This window comes from Stegostoma tigrinum, chromosome 24 (assembly GCF_030684315.1).
Source record: "Stegostoma tigrinum isolate sSteTig4 chromosome 24, sSteTig4.hap1, whole genome shotgun sequence".
NCBI classification, from domain to species: domain Eukaryota; kingdom Metazoa; phylum Chordata; class Chondrichthyes; order Orectolobiformes; family Stegostomatidae; genus Stegostoma; species Stegostoma tigrinum.
The window spans coordinates 26,284,449-26,305,561 of record NC_081377.1 but is presented as its reverse complement, the minus strand read 5'-3'; the positions used below and the strand labels follow the sequence as shown (position 1 = coordinate 26,305,561).

General features: G+C 40.3%; 1 protein-coding gene across 2 annotated transcripts in view; it reads left to right on the top strand.

The window, feature by feature from the left end:
• The first annotated feature begins 14,673 nt into the window (after window positions 1-14,673).
• col8a2 (collagen, type VIII, alpha 2) overlaps window positions 14,674-21,113 on the top strand; it is a 173,217-nt gene continuing 166,777 nt past the window's right edge. For both annotated transcript variants that reach the window (XM_048558319.1, XM_048558318.1), the window contains exon 1: window positions 14,674-14,879. The gene's annotated coding sequence lies outside the window, so the exon portion shown is untranslated. The remainder of the gene's footprint in view (window positions 14,880-21,113) is intronic.

Genomic DNA, 21,113 nt, shown 5'->3' with positions numbered 1-21,113 from the left:
TGTGGATGTTGTTAAGGGAGCACTTGCTGCAAATGCTGGATAGGTTTGTCCCACTGAGGTAAGGAAGGGAGGGTAAGGGGAAGGAACCTTGGATGACAAGACATGTGGAACATCTATTCAACAGGAAGAAAGAAGCTTACTTAAGATTGAGGGAGCAAGGATTGGACAGGGCTCTAGAGGGTTACAAGGTAGCCAGGAAGGATGGACTTAGGAGAGCTAGAAGGGGGTATGAAAAAGCTTTGGTGGCTCAGATTAAAGAAAACCTCAATTCATTCTATACTTCGGTGAGGAACAAGAGAATGGCAGAGTGAGGGTAGGGCCGATCAGGGATACTGGAGTGAACTTGTGCCTGGAGTTGGAGGAGGTAGTGGAGGTCCTTAATGAATACTTGGCTTCAGCATTCACCAGTGAAAGTGTAGTTCATGAGGACAGCATGAAACAGGCAGATGTGCTCAAACAGGTTTGTTTTTGGAAGGAGGATGTGCTTGAAATTTTGAAAAGCATGAGTATAGATAAGTCCCCTGGGCCAGACAGGATATGCTCAAGGTTTAAATGGAAAGTGAGGGAAGAGATTGCTGCACATTTTGCGTTGATCTTTGCATCCTCACTGTCCACTGGAGTAGCACCAGATGATTGGTGGGTGGCAAATGTTTTTCCCGCATTCTAGAAAGGAAATAAGGATAATCCTGGGAATCACAGACCCATCAGTTTTACTTCTGTGGTGGGCAAATTATTGGAGAGGATTCTGAGGATTGAAAAGAATAGTTTGATTAGAAATAGTCAGCATGGCTTTGTGAGGGGCAGGTCATGCCTCACAAGCCTTACTGAATTCTTTGAGGGTATGACACAACACATTGAAAAGGTAGAGTGGTGGATGTAGTGTATCTGGATTTTAGCAAGGCATTTGATAAGGTTCTACATGGTAGGCTCATTCAGAAAGTAAGAGGAATGGGAGTCAGGGAAATTTGCCTGTCTGGATACAGAATTGGCTGTCCAATAGAAGACAGAGATTGATAGTAGATAGCTTGGAGCTCGTTGACCAGTGCTGTTCTGCTCTTTGTGATTGTTATGAACGACTTGGATGAGGAAGTGGACGGGTGGGTTAGTAAGTTTGCTGATGAGAAGAATGCTGGTGCAGTTGTGGGTAGTGTGGAGGGCTGTTGTAGGTTGCAATGGGACATTGATCGGATACAGAGCTGGGTAAAGAAGTGGCAGATGGAATTCAATCCAGAAAAGTGTGACGTGATTCATTTTAGAAGGTCAAATTTGAATGCAGAATACAGGGTTAATGGCAGGATTCTTGGCAGTGTGGAGGAACAGAGGGATCTTGGGGCCCATGTCCATAGATCCCTCAAAGTTGCCACCACAAGTTGATAGGGCTGTAAAGTAGGCATTCGGTGTGTTGGCTTTCATTGGCAGGAGAATAAACTTTGAGAGTCATGAGGTTATGATGCAGCTGTATGAAACCCTGGTTAGACCACACTTAGAATATTGTGTTCAGTTCTGGTCACCTAGGAGGGATGTTGAAGCTTTAGAGAGGGTGCAGAGGACATTTACCAGGATGCTGTCTGGACTAGAGGTCTGGTCTTATGAGGAAAGGTTGAGGGAGCCTTGCAGAAGGAGAAATGGTGACTTGATAGAGACGTACAACATGATGAGAGGTATAGATAGATTGGATAGTCAGAGACTTTTTCCCAGGGTGGAAATGACTATCATGTGAGGGTATAATTTTAAGGTGACTGGAGAAAGATATAGGGGAGACATCAGAGTGATGTTCTTTACACAGAGAGTGATGGGTGCGTGGAATGCACTGCCAGCGGTAGTAGTAGAGTCAGAAACATTAAGGACATTTAAGCAAATCTTGGGCTCTTAGATAGTAAAATGAAGGGAATTGCAGGTTAGTTTGATCTTAGAGTAGGATAAGAGGTCGGCACAAAACCGTGGGCTGAAGGGCCTGTACTGTGCTGTATTGTTCTATGTTCTGTGTTCTTAAACAACTTAAGCAAGAGCAAAGGCAATTCTTTGGCAAAACTTTAACAAAAAAGATACATTTCTGAAGGATAAAACTGCAGTAACACCCAAACACACTTATCACTTACACTGCTGCCAAAGCATTCATTCATCAATCTTGAAAGTCTTGAAAGATTTTCAAGTTTTCATATCTTACCCTCAGTATACGTCTGCTAAAGTTCATGTAGCGGTAAAGCAGAAAGTTTCAATTACCCAATTGCTTAAAGGCCATTCTTCAAAAAATACTGACATATTCACGAATATTCATCTAAAAGATCTGCTCAGAGATAGTAAGAACTGCCGATGCTGGAGTCAAAGGTAACAAGGCGCGGAGCTGGAGGAACACAGCAGGCCAGGCAGCATCAGAGGAGTAGGAAAGCTGACGTTTTGGGTTGGGACCTTTCTTATTCTGCTGTTATTCTTAAATATCCATGAACAGTCCTTGTCAAAAGCAACACAGGAAACAATAGGAAGAATTCTTTGCGGAGTGTGGGTCAAACATTTAAAGCAAGCAGATATTGTGCATAATTTATTGCATTGAATGAGCAAATTGAATAGTAAGGGTGCACAGGCTGAGGAGTAGCAGTGAGTAACTCACTAACTCAAAAGAAGGTAAGAACAGAAGCATTAGGAGCAAGTGCAGGCCATGCAACCCCAGGCCAAAATGTATCCACTGCCTTCAAGGGAAAAGCCAGGAATATGATGCAATACTCCTCACTTGTCCAGAAGGTTGCAGTTGCAACAAAACTGAAGAGGCTCAACATCACCTAGGACAAGCAGCCCACTTGATTAGTACATCATCCATTAGTTTCAGTCTGTCATGGTAAGTGAAATAAGTGTGTATCATGTACAAAATATGGCACATAACTCAGCAAAGCTCATTCAACTAAATTGGACAGACTTCAAACAGATGAAGCAACTCAAGACTGGGTAGCCATGAGGCGTTGTGGACTATCAATAGCATCTGATTCATACTCCAACAATCTGCAATCTCATGGCCCACCTCCCAATCATTGTCACCATCTTGGGAATTCTTGTTCAAGGGAGAATGCAGGAAGGCATGCCAGGAACAGCTGCAAGCATTCCTAAGAATGAGGTGTCAACCTGGTGAAACTACAAAATAGAGCTGTTTATGTGTTAAACAGCATAAGCAGCAAGTGATAAACAAAGCCCTATCTTTTGCACTGATGAATTGAACTTTTTCATCTGTGACGATGGAGATATTTATGAAGCCTCCTCCTCTGGTGAGATGTTTAATTGCCCAACACCATTCATGACTGGATGTAGCAGGAGTGAAGAGTGCAGTTTTGATCCATTGTTTGTAGGATTGCTTAGCTCTGTTTATCATTTTCTGCTTATACTAGGTTTCCCTGGCATCATAGATTTCAGACTTCAGACAATTTAATTCACTCCATGTGATATCAAGAAACCGTTAGAGGCATTGGATTCTGCAAAGGCCATGGACCCTGACAACATTCCAGCTTTAGTTTTGAAAACTTGGGCTCTAGAACTTACTGCATCCTTCGCCAAACTTTTCCAGTACAGTTACAACACCATTGTCTACCCAACAATGTTGAAAATTGAAACTCAAATGAATTGCAAATGTTGGAAATCAGAAACAAGAACAGAAATTGCTGGAAAAGCTCAGCAGGTCTAGCAGCATCTACAGAGAGAAATCAAAGTTAACGGGTCCAGTGACCCTTCATAAGAATTGGGACTGTGGGCATGTGTAATGTGGAATGTGTCACAATGTGAAAAATTACCTACGTATGTCCTCTACATGAAAAGCAGGACAAATCCAATCCAGCCAATTACCCACCCATCAGTCTCTTCTCGTTCATTAGTAAAGTGATGGAAGGCGTCATCAATAGTGCTACCATGCAACACACTCAGCAATTACCTGCTCAGTGATGCCTAACTTGAATTCTGCCAGGGTTACTCTGCTCCTGGCCTCATTGCAGACTTGGTTCAAACATCAACAGAAGAACTAAATTCAAGAGGTGAGGTGAGAGTGACAGCTCTTGACTGAGTGTGGCATCAAGGAGCCCTAGCAAAAATAGAATTAGTGGGAATCAGGGAGACAACTCTCTGCTCATAGGAGCCATGCCTGGCACATAGAAGAAGGTTGGAGTTGTTAGAGGCTAATCATTATGTTTGCAAATTAGCAATGAATTAAATGAGAATTCAAATGTTTAATAAACACATAAATTTTGTAAGTTAATTGTTTTGTTGGGCTAAATTAATCAGATCCCATTATTTGTGTCTTTTGACAAATTCTGGTGCAGGTATTTCCAGGAACTTCAGGGCCATGTCATCAGTGTTAAATGGGCACTTGAAGCCTGCACTATTTAGGAAAATAGAAGGCTTTCCATGTAAAAGAAGTTGGTCTTTTCAGGTAAGGGAAAGAAAGAGAGCACTTCTGGATAAAGGCTATTTTTCTCCAGTTTTTAATCTAAAATAATCCCCTTGGTAGCTGTTCCACAAGGTAATGGTTTTGAAAGAGTTAGTATTCATGATATATATTAGCTCCACACATTCTACTGATGTTGCAAAATGTCTGCGGGTGGAGACATTGGAGTTTAAAGGGAGGAGATGTATCCGTACCGTTTCCCTAAGATCCAAGTAATTGTGTCAGACTAAATTTAGTTATACTTTTTGCTGTCATGCAATAATCCTTCTTTTTATCTAAGAATAGAACCCTCTGTGGATGATCTACACTGGTGTGTCCTCTGCCTAGAAGCTGTGGATAGGCCAAAGACAAAACAATGATGAAGAGGGATTGGTGACTATTTTAAGCAACACTTACCTGGCAGCACAGACTGATACGGATGGCAAACTGTATGGTGCCAGGAGTGGTCATCTGAGATAATCCACATGATTGCAATGGTGCAGATTTATCTTTTACCTCAAAAAATATCCAGAAGACCCAGGAGGAAGCAATAACATTTCAGCAAGTCATTTTACCACCGCAAGAGCATTACTGCCTTAAAAAGACACAGTTGGCCAGTGGCTGAATTGCAATTTCCAGCATAAAGAATAAACCCAAAGCATCCACGAAAGCAGCAATATAGGTAAGTACTGTGAACCAAAATCAAACCTTGATTCAGAAACTGAGTGAAGCAATGGTGCAAGTGTACAGGCTACGAAAAGAGAGAAAATCCTCCGTAATTACACAATCGAGAGATCTTAGCAATGGAGGATACAGTCATAGAGTCATAGTCTGAGTCACACAGCACAGAAACAGACCCTTCAGTCCAAATTGTCCATGTTAACCAAGTTTCCTAAACTAAACTAGTCCCATTTGCCTGCATTTGGCCCATATCCCTCAAAATCTTTCCTACTCATGTACTTGTGCAAATGTCTTTTAAATGATGCAACTGTACCTGTTGGTAACTGCACCTGTAGTAACTGTATCACATTCTCTGGCAGTTCGTTTCACATACAAACCACCCTCTGTGTGAAAAAGAGATAGTAGGAACTGCCGATGCTGGATAATCGGAGATAACAAGGTGTAGAGCTGGATGAACACGGCAGGCCAAGCAGCATTAGAGGAGCAGGAAAGCTGATGTTTCGGGTCTGGACCCTTCATCAGAACTCCATTTCTGAAGAAAGGTCCAGTCCTGAAATGTCAGCTTTCCTGCTCCTCTGATACAGCCTGACCTGCTGTGTTCATCCAGCTCGACACCTTGTTATCTCTGTATGGAAAAAGTTTCCCCTCAGGTCCCATTTAAATCTCTCTTCTCTCACTTTAAAAATATGCCCCCTAGTTTTGAACTCACCCACTCTAGGAAGAAGACCTTTGCTATTCACCTTATCTGTGCCCTCCATGATTTTATAAACCTCTATAAAGTCACCCCTCAACCTCCTATGCTCCAGTGAAAGTTGTCCCACCCTATCCAGCCTCTCCAAATAACTCAAACGCTCTGGTCCTGCTAACATCCTGGTAAATCTTATCTGAAACCTCTTCAATTTAATAATATCCTTCCTATAAAGCGAGGGGTGACCAGGGCTCTACACAGTACTCCAAAAGTGACCCCACATATAAAACCTCAACATGATATCCCAACTGCTAAACTGCTAGTTTGAGCAATGAAGGCAAGCATGCTAAATACCTTCTTAACCACCCCATCTCTAAGGGGTGGCACAGTGGCTCAGTGGTTAGCACTGCAGCCTCACAGCGCCAGGGACCCAGGTTCAATTCCAGCCTCGGGCAACTGTCTGTGCGGAGTTTGCACATTCTCCCTGTGTCTGTGTGGGTTTCCTCTGGGTGCTCCGGTTTCCTCCCAAGTTCCAAATATGTGCATGCTACGTGGATTGGCCATGCTAAATTGCTCGTGGTGTTCAGGGGTGTGTGGGTTATAGGGGGATGGGTTTGGGTGGGATGCTCCAAGAGGCAGTGTGGACTTGTTGGGCCGAAGGGCCTGTTTCCACACTGTAGGGAATCTAATCTAATCTAAATCTACGTGTGACACAAATTTCAAAGAGCTATGTACTTGAACCCCTCGGTGTCTCTGTTCGACAACACTACCCAGGGCCTTATCATTAACTATATAAGTCCTGTCCGTGCTCATTTTACCGAATTGTAATACCTCACATTTGTCCAAGTTAAATGCCCACCTAGCACTCCTCAGCCCATTGGCCCAACTGATTAAGACCTGTTTGTAATTTTAGATAACCTTCTTCACAGTCAACTATACCATCAACTAGAACTTATTAACCATGCTTCCTAAATTCTCATCCAAATTGTTACATAAATGACAAATAAAAGTGAACCTAGCACTGATCCCTGCAGAGCACCACTGGTCACAGCACTCCAATCCAAAAACAGCTCTCCACAACCACTCTCCATCTCTTATCACCAGGCCAATATTGTATCCAATCACCAAGCTTTCCCTGAATTTCACGAATCTAACTTCAATAATCAGTCTACAATGCAGAACCTTGTCAAAGCCTTTACTATAGTCCATGTAGAAAATGTCTACCACTCTGCCCTCAATCTTTTCACTTAGGTCCTCAAAAATTCAATAAAATTTGTGAAATGCGAGCAAAAGTTCCATTATTAAACTTTGAGACCCCTAAGGGAAAAGGGAATACGTTTTATTAATGTTGCAAAGACCAGATAGGGAAGGCATGGAAGTGCTAACAAATAAGAGTTCTCACCTCTCACAATGAATATCACTGCCATTATCATAAAGATCTACAAGACACAAATTCAAGGAAGGTGAAAAGACCAAAAAAGAAATTTAGAGCAGTACCACAGAACTGAGGAAGTCTCCAGACTCATGTCAGCTAAAAATGAACACATTTAAAGGGAAAATTTTAAATTATCATTGAAATAACTCCACGAAAGCCAGTATCCCATACCAAGTCATCCTTAATTTACATGGGCATTGTTCTTGACACACAGAGCTAGCTCATAGAGTGACCAGGACATCTGACACTCCTGTTTATATCTGTCAGCCAGGGCTCCCTGATTGGACCAGGTTAACAGCCCCAATTAGAGAACCCATTTTCTATGAGGTCCACCTGGCTCATCACATTCCATTCTCTACACTAGTGAAAGTAGCTATCAGAAAAATAAATAAAAGGAGAAATTATAGATTTAAAAGGACCACAACTCTGTAATTAATCTGTAACTTTGGCTGGAAAATTTATAAAGGCTGCAGCTGAAGTTTTCCAGGAATGAAATTCAGGAGATTGAAGGTTCTCTGGAAAGGGCAATGGGCCAACAACAATATCTACAATGAATGACATCATTAAGTTTTATGTTACATTAGCTCCACCCGTTCTGCTGATGTCACCCATGGTCTGTGGTTAGAGACCACAAGTTCTCCGATTGTTTTTGGAGGGAGCAGATGCATCTATGCCCACTTCCTAAGGTTCTAATAAGTATGTTTAATCAAATGTGTTCATTGTTGTCATGTAATAAACCTTCATGTTATCTGAGAACAGTACCTCATCTGTAGTTACCCTATAGTGATGTATACCCTACCACTAATCACTGAATAGGCTAAAGGTCAAGAAGGATTGGTGATAGTGAACCATTCAAATAACTCTTATCCAGAGTTATTCCATCCAGAAGTTCCAAAACATGTCAGCAGTTGACCAAAGTAGCTAGGCCAACATTGTTGAGCTGGAACTGCTCAGGAGGGAAAACTGAAGCCCAGCAAGCAGGGAGGGTCTCACAGTCTGCTTGGAACACCACCCTTCCTAGTTGACCACAGGGTTGCTGTGAAAAGCTTTCCTTAGAAGACCTGGAGTCTGACAAGAAAATTTCAGTTGACCTCTGACAATTGACCTTCATTAACCTCTGAGTACCCTTAGTTGGGCATTTGACATTTGTGGGTGGGCAACCTCACTGATTCCATCTCCCCCTCTGGAGAAAAAGGCCCAACAGAACCCACAAACAGGCACACCTGCTGGCTCATAAATTTTCCCATTCTCCTGTCTTTGAACTGCCATCTGCAGTGAGGTGAGGAATTCTTGAATCCCCTAATGGCTTATATTTGGTTAGCTCAGTTGGCTGGATGGCTGGTTTGTGATGGAATGTGACACCCACAGTTTGAGTTCATAATCCAATGCCAGCTGATGTTAAAACACAGGTCCTGCCTTCGCAACTTCATTCCTTGTTCGAGGTGTGGTGAGCATCAAATTCAACCACCACCAGTCTCCCCTAATGGGAAAACAGCTCTATGGTCTGGTGAGTTTAGCATGTAACATATTTTTAACAGATGTAATTTTAATCACATTTTAGTTGAGTTTATTATGACAGTTAAGGTCAGTGGAGATTTCTCCGAAAGAGGTAAATTATGAGCTTCAGCACAGAAATCTATTGAAGAGATTCATAGTTTATGCTCTTTGGATTGTTGAAATGATTCCTGCAACAACCATGTATACTAATATTCAGTGGCAAACTAATCAGCAGAATCTTGCTGAGTGCAGAAATATCACAGCAAACTGAATTTGTCTGAAGGATTTTGAATGAACTTTTCCGACCATCGAATTTCATCACATAAAGAACACGCCACCATTTGTCTTGGCCTTGGCAACAAGATATAAAAACTAGACGAGTGATTAGAGTGACATCTAGTGATCCAGAAATGACGTATCCTTAATAAAGCAATTCACAAAGGATTAGAAATTTTACATTCATTTCAGGTTCTGGCTAATCAAATTCTGACAAATTAGTCATTGTTGCAGAATAAGATTTGAGGAATAAGGAAGTCCCTCTGAAGATTCACTTCTTGAACACATTTATTTGCGGAGTCCCATCAGTTTTAAGTATTCCTCAAAGCCATTGGTATTAATAATAGCATAAGGAGAAATATATAATGGTGCCTCTTTACAGTAAGCTGATATGCAAAAGTGACTTTTAATGAAAAATATCATTATTCAGTTAATTCGTTCTATAAAAATAGAGGGAATAACACCTTCACCACATTGGTGTATGGATTACTTATTAATATTCTTGAATTGCTAGGTCAATGTGGGAGAATTGTCATCTTGGCTTAGCAGAACAGCTTGAACTGTGAGGTGTTTCATCTTTTGTCTACAGATTGATGAAAATAATTGTAGCAGTAAACGTCCCTGTTCCAATTCATTGAAAGGAAATATTCTCAAAACTATCATGTTTGTATCAGGCGGAGGGTCAATTTTTATGTTAGAATTTTGTCACAAAGTAGGGACCAACATTTTCCGTTCTGACACTAAGGGCTGAATCTTATGTTATTTTTGTCTCTGTCTGAATTGCATTAAGTCTTTTGGAGGGTTTTGTCACAATGTGACCTAATGTGTTTTCTCATCGTCTATTACAAACCCGCTTCATTAAATGCCTACCATGCTCTTATGGTGTCTCCCATGTCTGATTTCTGCGCTATTCTGCCAAAAGCCTTTCCCACCTCTCAGCGGATATCCTGGAATTCATTGGCACTCCTTGTGCTGTAACATCTTTTAAGAAACCCTGGACAAGCACTGTCAGTCTGCAGCTGCCCTGCATGTTTACTGACATTTGCACAGGATGTGGCAGACAGAGGGAGTTTAGCACCCTGCTTTGTGGGCAGGATCCTGGAGGTTCTGCTGGACAGAACGGTGCTGACACAGGACTTCCTCCTTTGGGTGGAGGCCAGCACAGCAGACCATGTCAGCCTGGGCTGAGGTTGTCACTCAGGTGTGTACAATCTCAGCTGTCAGGGCAAATGTCCAACAATGCTCAAAAAAAAGACTAATATTCTTCTCCACCCCACTATCATTAAGTGACACCATCTTCTCTCAAATCTCTAACACTGTATTTCCAATATTGTCTCCCTCTCCCACCAAGGCTGATATGCCACAACCCTCCCTGTTGCCTGTAAGATATTTCCATACTTGCTCTCACTGAGCCCAGCTCCAACACCATGAACCCTGAGTGACCTCTGCACTATCTACTCACTCTCTACTGCACTACCTCCCCACCTGCACCAACAGTAAGACCTGTGCCATCCACTTTCGCCTCTCACTATACCTGCCTGTCTCTTATTTCATGAGAAAAGCACAGTAGAATAGGACAGAAAGACTCGAAAGGGGTGCTGTGCCATCTGATACTTGGCTTTTCACCCTTTATTGGGAGACGATCCAGGTTCTGACTGCCCTGAGTGGGGCCTGGACTGCTACTGGAGGCTGCTCTTGATCCATTGTCCTCGGAACTCCTCAGCAAACGCTATTCCCCTTCACTTTACTGAGACCTGCTGCCTTTGAATACAATCTTCCTGGTTTTATGCCTGTGCTAAGTATGAGCCAGGTGGCTGAGGAGGCGATATACAAAGCAAGGAATATAAGGCAAGGTAGGGAATGTGTGAGCGTTCAAGTAGGCTCAGAGTGAGTGAATGAGTGTTATAACAGCCAGTGAAGACCCCGGCGTTGCAGCCTGGACCAATCTATTGAGCTGGGTCTATATACCCGAGACACTCAGTATCTGTGCTGCTGCGCTACAGTAATAGCTGTCGGTGCAGCATTGAAATACAGAAACAATTCCCCCGTGTTGGTGAAAGTTCTTAGAGGTTGGCACATGGTGAATGGCAATGTGTGTGGATGTGCCCAGGGAGTGTGCCCTAAGATTTTGGTGTCTGGTTTCCACATTGGAGGTGGCTTGGAGCAAGCCGTGAGCTGAACCCACCAGGTGCTTGCTTGAGTATCTTGTCGCGTTTTCGCGACCTCAAAATTGTTTGGTAAGATGACTAAATATCAATGAAGTGAGTTGTGACGTTAATAAAGCATTTGTTTTTTTTTTACCGCTGCCTAACCGCAATCTCACCACCGCACGTGAGAAAAGCATAAAAGACAGAATGAGATGATCTCGATGTGAAGATGGGTCTTGCTGCACTTGTCTCATTCGGTCACACATCTCGCCACAGGCCGCAGAGAGCTGAACATGCGCGTTTTGGACCAAACCTCTATGTTATCAGTATTGTTCAGCAAACTCCCTCAAATCTAACGCACCGGATTTATTACAACTTGTCCCACTGTCCTGCAAGTAAATTGTGATCTCAGTCAGGAACTATTCCATTTCAAACTGTGATTTAGATTTTAGAAAATAAAACAAAAAGCGAGTTAGAAACCTGAATGTGAAATATGAATTGGGTCATGTGTTTTTGTTGTTTTAGTAAATCTGTAAGTTGCAAGAACTGTCTAGATTTAGCACGTATTTTCACGCTGCTGATGACTACATTTTTCCATTCATCAACAGTTGTTAAAAGTTACAGGCTCAAATATATCTTTAGTAGAATTTCAGTAAACCTTCAACATAATATTGTCTGGTCAGCTGTTTAAACATACAAGATTGTCTCACTATAGAGGAAGTGACTTTGTGCTTTCTCTACGGCAAAGTAAATGTAAACGTATCATTTCTGCTCGTATCAATATTAAAAGTTTAGATCAGTATTTGATATCTCGAGAAAGACCTCAGAAACAGATTTTATCCATTAAACTTCCACACCAGTGCCTGCAGTCATTTGATATGCAAGTTTTGAAGCTGCATGAATTGAGTTGGATGAATTTAAATGGTGTAAATCTGTAAAGTGTTTCAAAAAGACTTGAGGGTCTCTGAAAAGTATCATTAAAATGTATTAATCAAGCCGAAAACGCATCCAAAAAGACTAATGGGTTGTTAGCTTTTATAAGTAACGGGGTACATTATAAACGGTAGGTAAATCTATTGCACAAAGCCCTGTTTAAATTACGTTGGCAGGACTGCGTACATTTCCAGGTACCACATCTCCGAAAAGGTATTGACTTTGGAAAGAGCCCAACGCAGGTTTTCGGAATCTGTCATCAGTGTTCAAATCTTTAGATTCCAACGAGAGATTGCAAGGGCTTGTTTTGTATTTTTTGGAATATTGAATATTACAGGATGATTTGCTTGAGAGTTTTAGGGATTTGAAGGGAACTGATAAAGTAGCGATAAGCTTTTTTTTCCTGTTGCTGGAGGAATCTAAGACAAGGGAATAAAACTTTAAAAGCAGAATTAGGGTCATTCAAGAGGAGGATTGAACAAAAAAAACCACAAGATAGTTGCTCAGTTAAAAGCTTGAAACCTGGAATCAATAGACATTTGCTTGACAAGGGTACAAAAGAAAATAGAGACTAGATTGTGATCAACCACAATCTCATTGAATAGCCAAACGTACACAATTCTCCCTTCTATCACTCTTACCACATTGAAAGAATAACGTAAAAGCTGTGTGAATCAATGGAGAAATAAACTATAAAAGTAATGAATAGTAGCTGTAGCAACTTGAAATTTATTGTGCTTTTTACACTAATAACGTAGGCTAAGAATAGAACTCCAACGTAAGCTCTACGAGCCGCGGTGCTGTATTCGCTGTGTGGCTACATTTGGGTTTCAGTACGGTGCTTATTCTCGGACTCTGAAGGCTGGGTAAGAGATGCTTTGCTGATGTCAAGAGCAAAAGGATGAAAGCGTATGAATAAGCATGTTGTGCACTGAGGAAAGGGAGTTTGAACTCCTGGATGAAATTGCAGGAACTACATCCAACAACAACAACCTCATATTTATAAAGCACCTTTACATGTAATACAATATCTAAAGGCTCTTCACATGGGCCTAAGTCAAAACCCAAATAGTGGTACAGCTGAGGGTGAGAATATGTTCTAAACAGCAAGTATATGTGTAAAAAACTCTTGGAATTAAGTGTCTTAGTTATTATGGGAAAAAATAGTACTGAGGTAGCATATGGGAAATACATTAGAGGTTCGACGTGGAGTCTCTGCTTTCGATGTAATCAGAAAACTGCACCCGTTTTGAGAAGTCGTTTCTTCCCTACAGGCTTTTTGTTTAAGTTCATTTGAGTATCGCCAAACATAAAATCAGCCAGAAACCAGTACCCAAGGGTATTTTGCTTTAAAACTTAATTTAAAAAAATAAACTTTGCTTTAAAAATATTCTTTGAAATTTAAGAGTATTAACTTGGTAAAAATAAATAACGCAGCTGAAAATGAGCTCATCATACAATAAAAGTCAGCATTTTAAATCAAAGTGTCAATCCACCACATGAGTACGTAGCCTGATTACTAAATGTATTGTTTGAAAATTTGCAAAACGCCCTGTTAGGTTGGGGTGCAGTTGTCTGTTTTCAGTCAATTTTTTTCTTAAGCATTTGAAAATGTTTCATTGAACCTAAAAGACCCAACTTTACTTTTTGAACCTGCCTCAAGAGATGCAAATGATTGCAATTAAACAAATTGTTTATTCGGCCCAGAACTTGGTCAGCTTTGTCGCACGGTCAGCTTCAAACTCAACATTTTTAAAAGCAGTGCGAAGACTCACGCCAGACTTGTGTTAGGTTCCATGTACCTTCAGCTTAAAAATCACAATATTTTACCTCAGTTATACTAATATCAGGTAAAATGCTGCAGAAAACATCAGTGCAATGGAATGAGACGTTTGCCTGAAATAATTCAGTTACAGATTTGTAAACAGTAGATTTTACACAGGGTAAATGTGACAACAGATGTCACTTCTAGTAGGATAGTATGCATTCCTTGGAGTTGCATTTGGAAGTGGACATGAAGCCGCAATTGGTTAGAGTTCCAATTGCTTTAAAGGTTCTATGTGCTAATGGACATGCTGCTTGCTCGACTGGGATATGTGGAGCATCTGTTTCTACTTCACAAAGCAGATCCATATTTAAGTTATGACATCCAGACTTCAGAGTGAAAAACACACCAACTTTTATTCCTTTAAAGCAACAAACTCTACAAACGTAGCTGCTGTTCTTCACAGTGCAGTGAAAAATTATTGTCACTTGAGTTGGCTTTAGACGGTTCTCCAATTATTTCTGTTGATTTCTTCATTAATGATGAGAAAGAATGGTTCATAAAGATATTTTGCGAATACAGAAAAATGCAAGGATCACAAAGATAAAAGGCTGCAGTTTGGTTAGCGGCACAACCACAGTGGCAAATGTCCACAAAATACGCATGTGAAAATGGCTTTTTTTAATTTAAAAAAAATCTCAAAAGTTCTTTCCCCTCCCCCAAACCCACAAACACGGTCCTTTGTATCTTAGAACCTGAGAAACAATTCTCAGCTGGAACATGCTCAAAAACCAAAGCTGATCTCAGTCTAGCCCATTAAACAGCTTGTGAAATAGCCCACTCTCACTCTCACTCACCCACACGCACCCTTACACAGACGTGCTGTCAAGTGACTCTCTCTCTCTCTGCTGTGCAGCTTGAAGTAGCAAACTGCGTAAGAGCAAGTGCTCTGCCTAGTTATATAAACTTATGGAGTAGAGCATCCAGAAGAAAATCCACCATCAGAACAAGAAAACTAGACCTTTATTTTCTAACTGACGTTCTGCCAAATAGCAAAGGTAGGAAGTTTTAGTTTCCATTTCTTCATTTTAAATGCTTTTGTTACATGTGTATATTGAGCTAAAGAAATCTCTGCATTTTTACAAACACAGAATCTTTCTTCCTTGACTAGGACAGCAACCTGCCAAGCATAACAGAATTGAAATAAATAATATTAACTGTTTTGTAGCTTTTAGCTAATTAAAGGAATTTCTTAGCTTTCTAAACAGAGCTAAATTCAGTGTATGTATTATATAAGCACAAATTGTCTTAATTTCATGTCACTTCAGTTCTGGAATTGACCATAGCAAACGTTTAAAATGCCTTTTAAGACAGATTTTAACGGTAGAAATGATGCCATAAGCGACTGAAAGAAGTTCCTATTAAATACAGGTGGAGTCCTGACTACTTAACTGGCACTAGACAAATCTTGAACAAAGAAATCACTTTATGTTACTAATAAGCAATATGTAGTTTCGAATATCATTCACAGAATTGAACAGAATATGTGCTATAATAGTCAGATTGTTAGAAGCAGGTCAGATTGGTGAATGTGTTAATCCTGTGATCTCTAGTATCAGATTCATTACATAAGTGAACGTTGTGACCTGGAATTTGCACCCAAAAATCAATTTTTTGAACAATACTTTAAACAGAGGACTCACTCGGGGAATGTAAAAGATCCCATTGCATCATTTGAAGAATACTAAGAGAGTTCTCCCCAGTGTGCTGGCCAATAGTTGTCCACCGACGGACATCATTTAAATGAAAAACAGATTATCTGGCCATCGTCTCGTTGCTGCTTGTGGAATCTGCAGTGCACAAATTGGCCACAGCCTTTTCCTGCGTTACAACAGCGACTGCACTTCAAATAACAATAAGAGCTGGAGAGTACTTTGTGATGCGCTGAGATTGCAAAACGGTGCTAAATAAATGCAATGTTTTTTAATGTTTCTTTCCTTCCAGTCGCATGGCAAAAAATATTTATGGCGCAAAGGTTGAACAAATTGAGGCCACATACACCTGTTCTCGTGCTACACCTGAATTTGCTCAAACTGTAGCTAGTTATTTGAGGCCTTCGAACAGAGCCCCCATGCGTATTAGCAGAACCGTATTCTATCCAAAATAACATGTTTCGCAATTTTTCTACATCATTGTGGATTTAAAATAGATATCAATTAGCATGCAATTTCTTTCATTTTCTGCTCCATTGAGATGGATTTGATTCTAGTGTTGGAATTCAAAGTTGAAACCAATGTGGATGAATTTTTTTTTAAGAAAGAGTGTGCATTTAATTCTCCAAACTAGAGCATGTGAATCTATTAAGGAATTTGTCAATACTTTTCACAATAAAGGATTGGAAACTATGTGTAATTTTGTTGTGCCTGGAGTGCAATCATTATATTGCCGAGCAGACAAGTAGATAAGCCTTTTGATCAAAACACCATGGATACTTGAAATCTGAATCATAAACAGAGTATATTAGAAATGCAGGTATGGAATCATATTTGGACAGAGAACCAGTTAACATTTCAGAATGATCATCTTTAATCAGAACACAAAGCTTTTTGCTCAAAATTAATGTGTTTAAATCATTAGCAAAAAGGGAGTGTAGCTTTGCAAGCTTTTTTTAAAACAGATTTTAAAATAAATTTCAATAATTTTGAGTAAAAGATTGGTTAGGTTGTTGTTAAGATAAAAAGCAGCAAGATGGATAACTGCTGTTTGGGAGCAAGAAATAGATTTACCTTTGTATAGTGTTTTCTTAATGTGTGAAGAAAGTATTTGAAATGCACTCACTTTTGTAACAGAGGAAACAAAGGACTAAACAATTAGTGTACTGTACATTCACACAAACAGCAATGTTATAAAGGGTCAAGCCATCTGTTTTAGTGATACTTGTTGGAGAGATAATGGTCAGGAGAGCAGAAGTAGCTTGTTTACTTTCTTTGACCAGGAAGAGCAGGTTGTGTCTTGTTCATGTCACCTGAAAGACAGCAACACCATTGCCAATGCAACACTCCCTCAGTACTGCACTGAAACATCAGATTAGTTTTGTGGTCTATGCTCTGGAGTGGTATTTGCCTTATGACTCAGGCAAGAGTTCTGCCTATTCAGCCATGGCTGTGAAAATCTGTGCATGCAGTACTACTTCACAGAAGTACCTAAATTCCCTTGGGATAACTGCACTGAATGAAGTGTGGGCCAGGCACATAGGTCACACGGTGCTGTGTGCCTCAGCATATTATAGTTTACATAGTGCCTCTAGAAGCAGTGCCAAGTGACCCAATTCAGTTCTTTTGTCTTGTGTCCACAGGAACATAATTAGTAGAATTCATAGCAGTGAGTGATTATTTTGATGATGTACTGTAAAGAGACTTGATAGTTGGCACGACATATTACAGAGGCAAAGGGCAATTTTCAATTACATTGTAATCATGTTAAGTTTTTTAATGCCCCATCTCAATCTTATTAAATGTTCAGGGAATCTGCGAGCAGATTAAGACTGGCAAATGGGCATAGAATGGGCATAACTCGCAGAGTATCACTGCAACAGCAATTTCTACCCCAATTGTGTAGACTAATTACAGAGTGGGAGACATGCTCCTCTATAAGAAGATAAGAATTAGGAGTAGGCCATTCAGCACCAGCAGACTGCTCTGCTATTCAGTTCAATCATGGCTGATCTGATTATCGTCTTAAATCCACTTGCCTGCTGTTTGTCTCCCTTATAATTCAGCTTTGAATATATTTAAAACCCAACCTCCACTGATCTCTGGGGTAGAGAATTCCACAGATTAACAACCCTGCAAGTGAAAGAATTCCTCCTTATCTCAGTTTTAAATGGGAGACCCATTAATTTTGAAGCAACGTCCCTAGTTCTAGATTCCCCTGAGGGCAAACATCATCTCAGCATCAACCCTATGAAGTCCCCTCAGAACTTTTCATGTCTCATTAACACCCAACCTCCCAATAACACTTCAAAAACATTCCAACTTCCCATTCTTCTAAACACTAATGAGTGCAGGTCCAACTTGCTCAATGGACAAATGTAAGACATACTTTTTTAGATTTAATACTAATATGTTAGCTGAAAGAACACAATAATCTGTCAAATATTCTTCAGAGTGTGTTTTGGACCTAATAAAAGTCTTTCAAAAAATGTTAGGAATCAATATTTACTTTCCGATATGAAAGAATATACAGAGTTAACTTGCGGGTTTAATTCGATCATTATACCGATTGCTGCTTCAGTCCTGTTTCACTGTATGAATACATTGAACCAATAGCGAACCTTTCTGCCCTTATTGAACATAAATCTCTACATGCAGTTTGAATTATTCCACAGGATCTACAGAAGGACATAGGCATAGTGAACTGAGGAACCAGCTACTACCAACATTAACAGGTGGTATCGGTTATTCCTAGTGGTGATTTCCCATTGCAACCCATCACATTCCATAAATGCCAATGAAAATGTGGGGTTTGGTTATGTTCCACATGCATTCTAATAATTGCAAGCAGTTTGGAGATGCATTTAAGTTATTATTGCATCTGAACTGTGTGCACCAAAAAAGGTGGTTTCAAATGTTTGAAATGTAATCTGCTTTAACATCACAATCTGTATTAAATATTACATGTTTAAAACATTGAACCCTTTGTATGAAGTATTTCACTGTGCTGACACCAGTTTCATTTATGTAAAATCTGTTCAGTGGTGTTTCAAAAATGGACACTTGTATTGAGTAAAATATGAATTAATGCCTAAATATTTTTGTTTTATTTGCTTAGAGAATTCAGGAAAATGATCCTAAAAGCTAGTTTTGCATATATGTCCATCATTTGGAATCACAAAGACTTTCTTTGAATGTGACCCCAGCAAGCAAAAATAATAAAAATGTGGACATCATTCTATTCTTACAGCAGGATCTTTAGTGCCCAGAGAATGGGCAGTTTTGAACGGGTGTTCATTTACCACCTTGTAAGACTATTAGCAATCAGATGGATTGATTCATGACATAAATGTACTGATGATGTGCAAAATGTAATCTAGCCCATGGGAGTAGGCATCAAGGCATTGGGGTGTGTGTGTTTGTACATGTGGATGTTGGGAAGCAGGGATGAGTGTTAATGGTGGGCACAGTAGAAATGGGGGAGAATGTGAAGGGGGGAAATTGTCAACTTCTCAATTTTGCCAAATTCACTTGAAAGAAGGAAAGGTAACCAACCCACTTAGGGGTTAAATGAAGCCCTTAAATAACCAATTACGAGCCACTGAAATGTATCTTCCCAAAACTGATGGTACTTTACAACTGGTCGATGCTCTCTGCCAAGTGGAAATTATTGTCCAGTAAAAACTAGAGGTGTTCAACTGCCCCTCTAAATCTGTCGCTGGCTAATAGAATGCCATCCCATGGAAATAATGCTCTTTCCTCACCAAAAACACTCTGCTGCACATTCCTAATAGGGCCCAGCATACCCAACTACATTACCCTAGCCCCCAGAGTTTCCTGTATACTGCTGTTGTTGGTCAGCTGTAGTGGTGAGGCTGGCACTGAGGAGCTACCAGATGGCAAATTTGTTTATAGTTTTTGGAGGAAAAGACTCTGCCCTTAGAGCAATAGAAGCCATGACACCAGGCAGCTCACAGATAAATGGCCAAAAGAATTGAGTCAGGGCTGTTTAAAACATTAGCCCCAGTGCCCCTGTTGTGGCCACCACCGGCTGTGGTAAGTTTAGCCCTCCATGTCATGAAGTGAAATTGAAACAAATCGTTAATAAATAAACTTACTGCAATAGGAGATGGGTGCATAATGTGAATCTTATTGGGTCTAGTTCTTCTGACGCCTAGCTAATTGTTTTGGAGATAAGATCAAATTCCACCACAGTGGAAATGGAAGTAAACTTGGAAGAAAATGTAAGCTTCAAGCTTAATGATTAAGAGATTTCCATGCCATTGTAAAGATCCACCTTGTTTATTTCCAATCTTTAGGAGAGGATATTTTTGTCATCCTTGCCCAGTCTAGTGACCATGTTACTCCAGATCCACAACAATATAGTTGATTCTGAAAAAGTGCTTTCAGAAATAGTCTTGCAAGCCATTTAGTTGTATTAAACTTATCAGCTGAAACAATGAAACTATTTCCAGTTTAACTTCTTTGAGATTGCACCTTGCATTGTGAATTTTAAAAATGCCAGAGACTCGGTCTCAAATCACTAAATGCTATCTGTAGCCAACCATTGAAGTTGCACTTCTAAACATGACAATAGAAGGAAGACTTCAGTTCCTTTGAGAAATTGTCACTTTTTGTGTAATTAAGCCATCGGAAGACAAGAAAACATTATGTTTCCACATTCTCCTAACACATGTTTCTGCACTGGCCCAAATCTATTGATGACACACTGACATCTGTAGAAAGGTCTTGTCTTTCTGTCACTCCTTCTCTCGCTCTCTCACTCTCTCTCATTCTCTCTCTCTCTGTCTACTCCTTCTCCATGTGACCCCCTACTTACCTGCTATGCTCTACTGTACCCACCTAGCATTCTACTCCTGGCACCTAGCCTTACCAACTGGCACACTTCCCGGCTAATACACTATTTACCTAGCACTCTACTGTACCACCACTGAGGCACATTGCTTGCTCAGACCCCTACACTCCCAACATTCTAACCTTGCACTTACATTATGTAATTACCTTTTGACTACAGCTGTCAAAGTACCTGTCTGGACCTTTACTTTTCAGAATACGGCCGCTAACTGATTTGCAAAGGGAGAGATTTTGGCAGTTCTACATTACAAAAGAACTATCAGAACAGATTTACAGCTCCACATTTCTGATGGAGCATTGATTAGAACTGCCTGTCAGAAATGCGAAACTCCCTTCTTTCATAAAAGAAAAGGGTAATTCCCAATTGGTAATCTACAGGAGATTGTCACTCCCTGGAAAAACTGGCTCAAAGTTGCCTCAGCTTGCTGCAGGAAAGTCTTTTTTTTTCTATTTTGGCATGCCATTGATATTTAAGTAAAATAGCAAATTAGTACATCAAAACCATTTTTGCAACTGTCTGGAAAACATAATGTCAAATTACTTACAGACACACTGAACTTTTAAGTTCAACATATGTTTCTTAATGGAGTGACATACTAACCAAACAAAAGCCAAGGATGTACATTCAATGTGTGCCTAAAATCCCAAGGGAGAGGTTGTATGGTTTATATTGAATCCCTAGAGGAAACATAGAATGTTGTACCA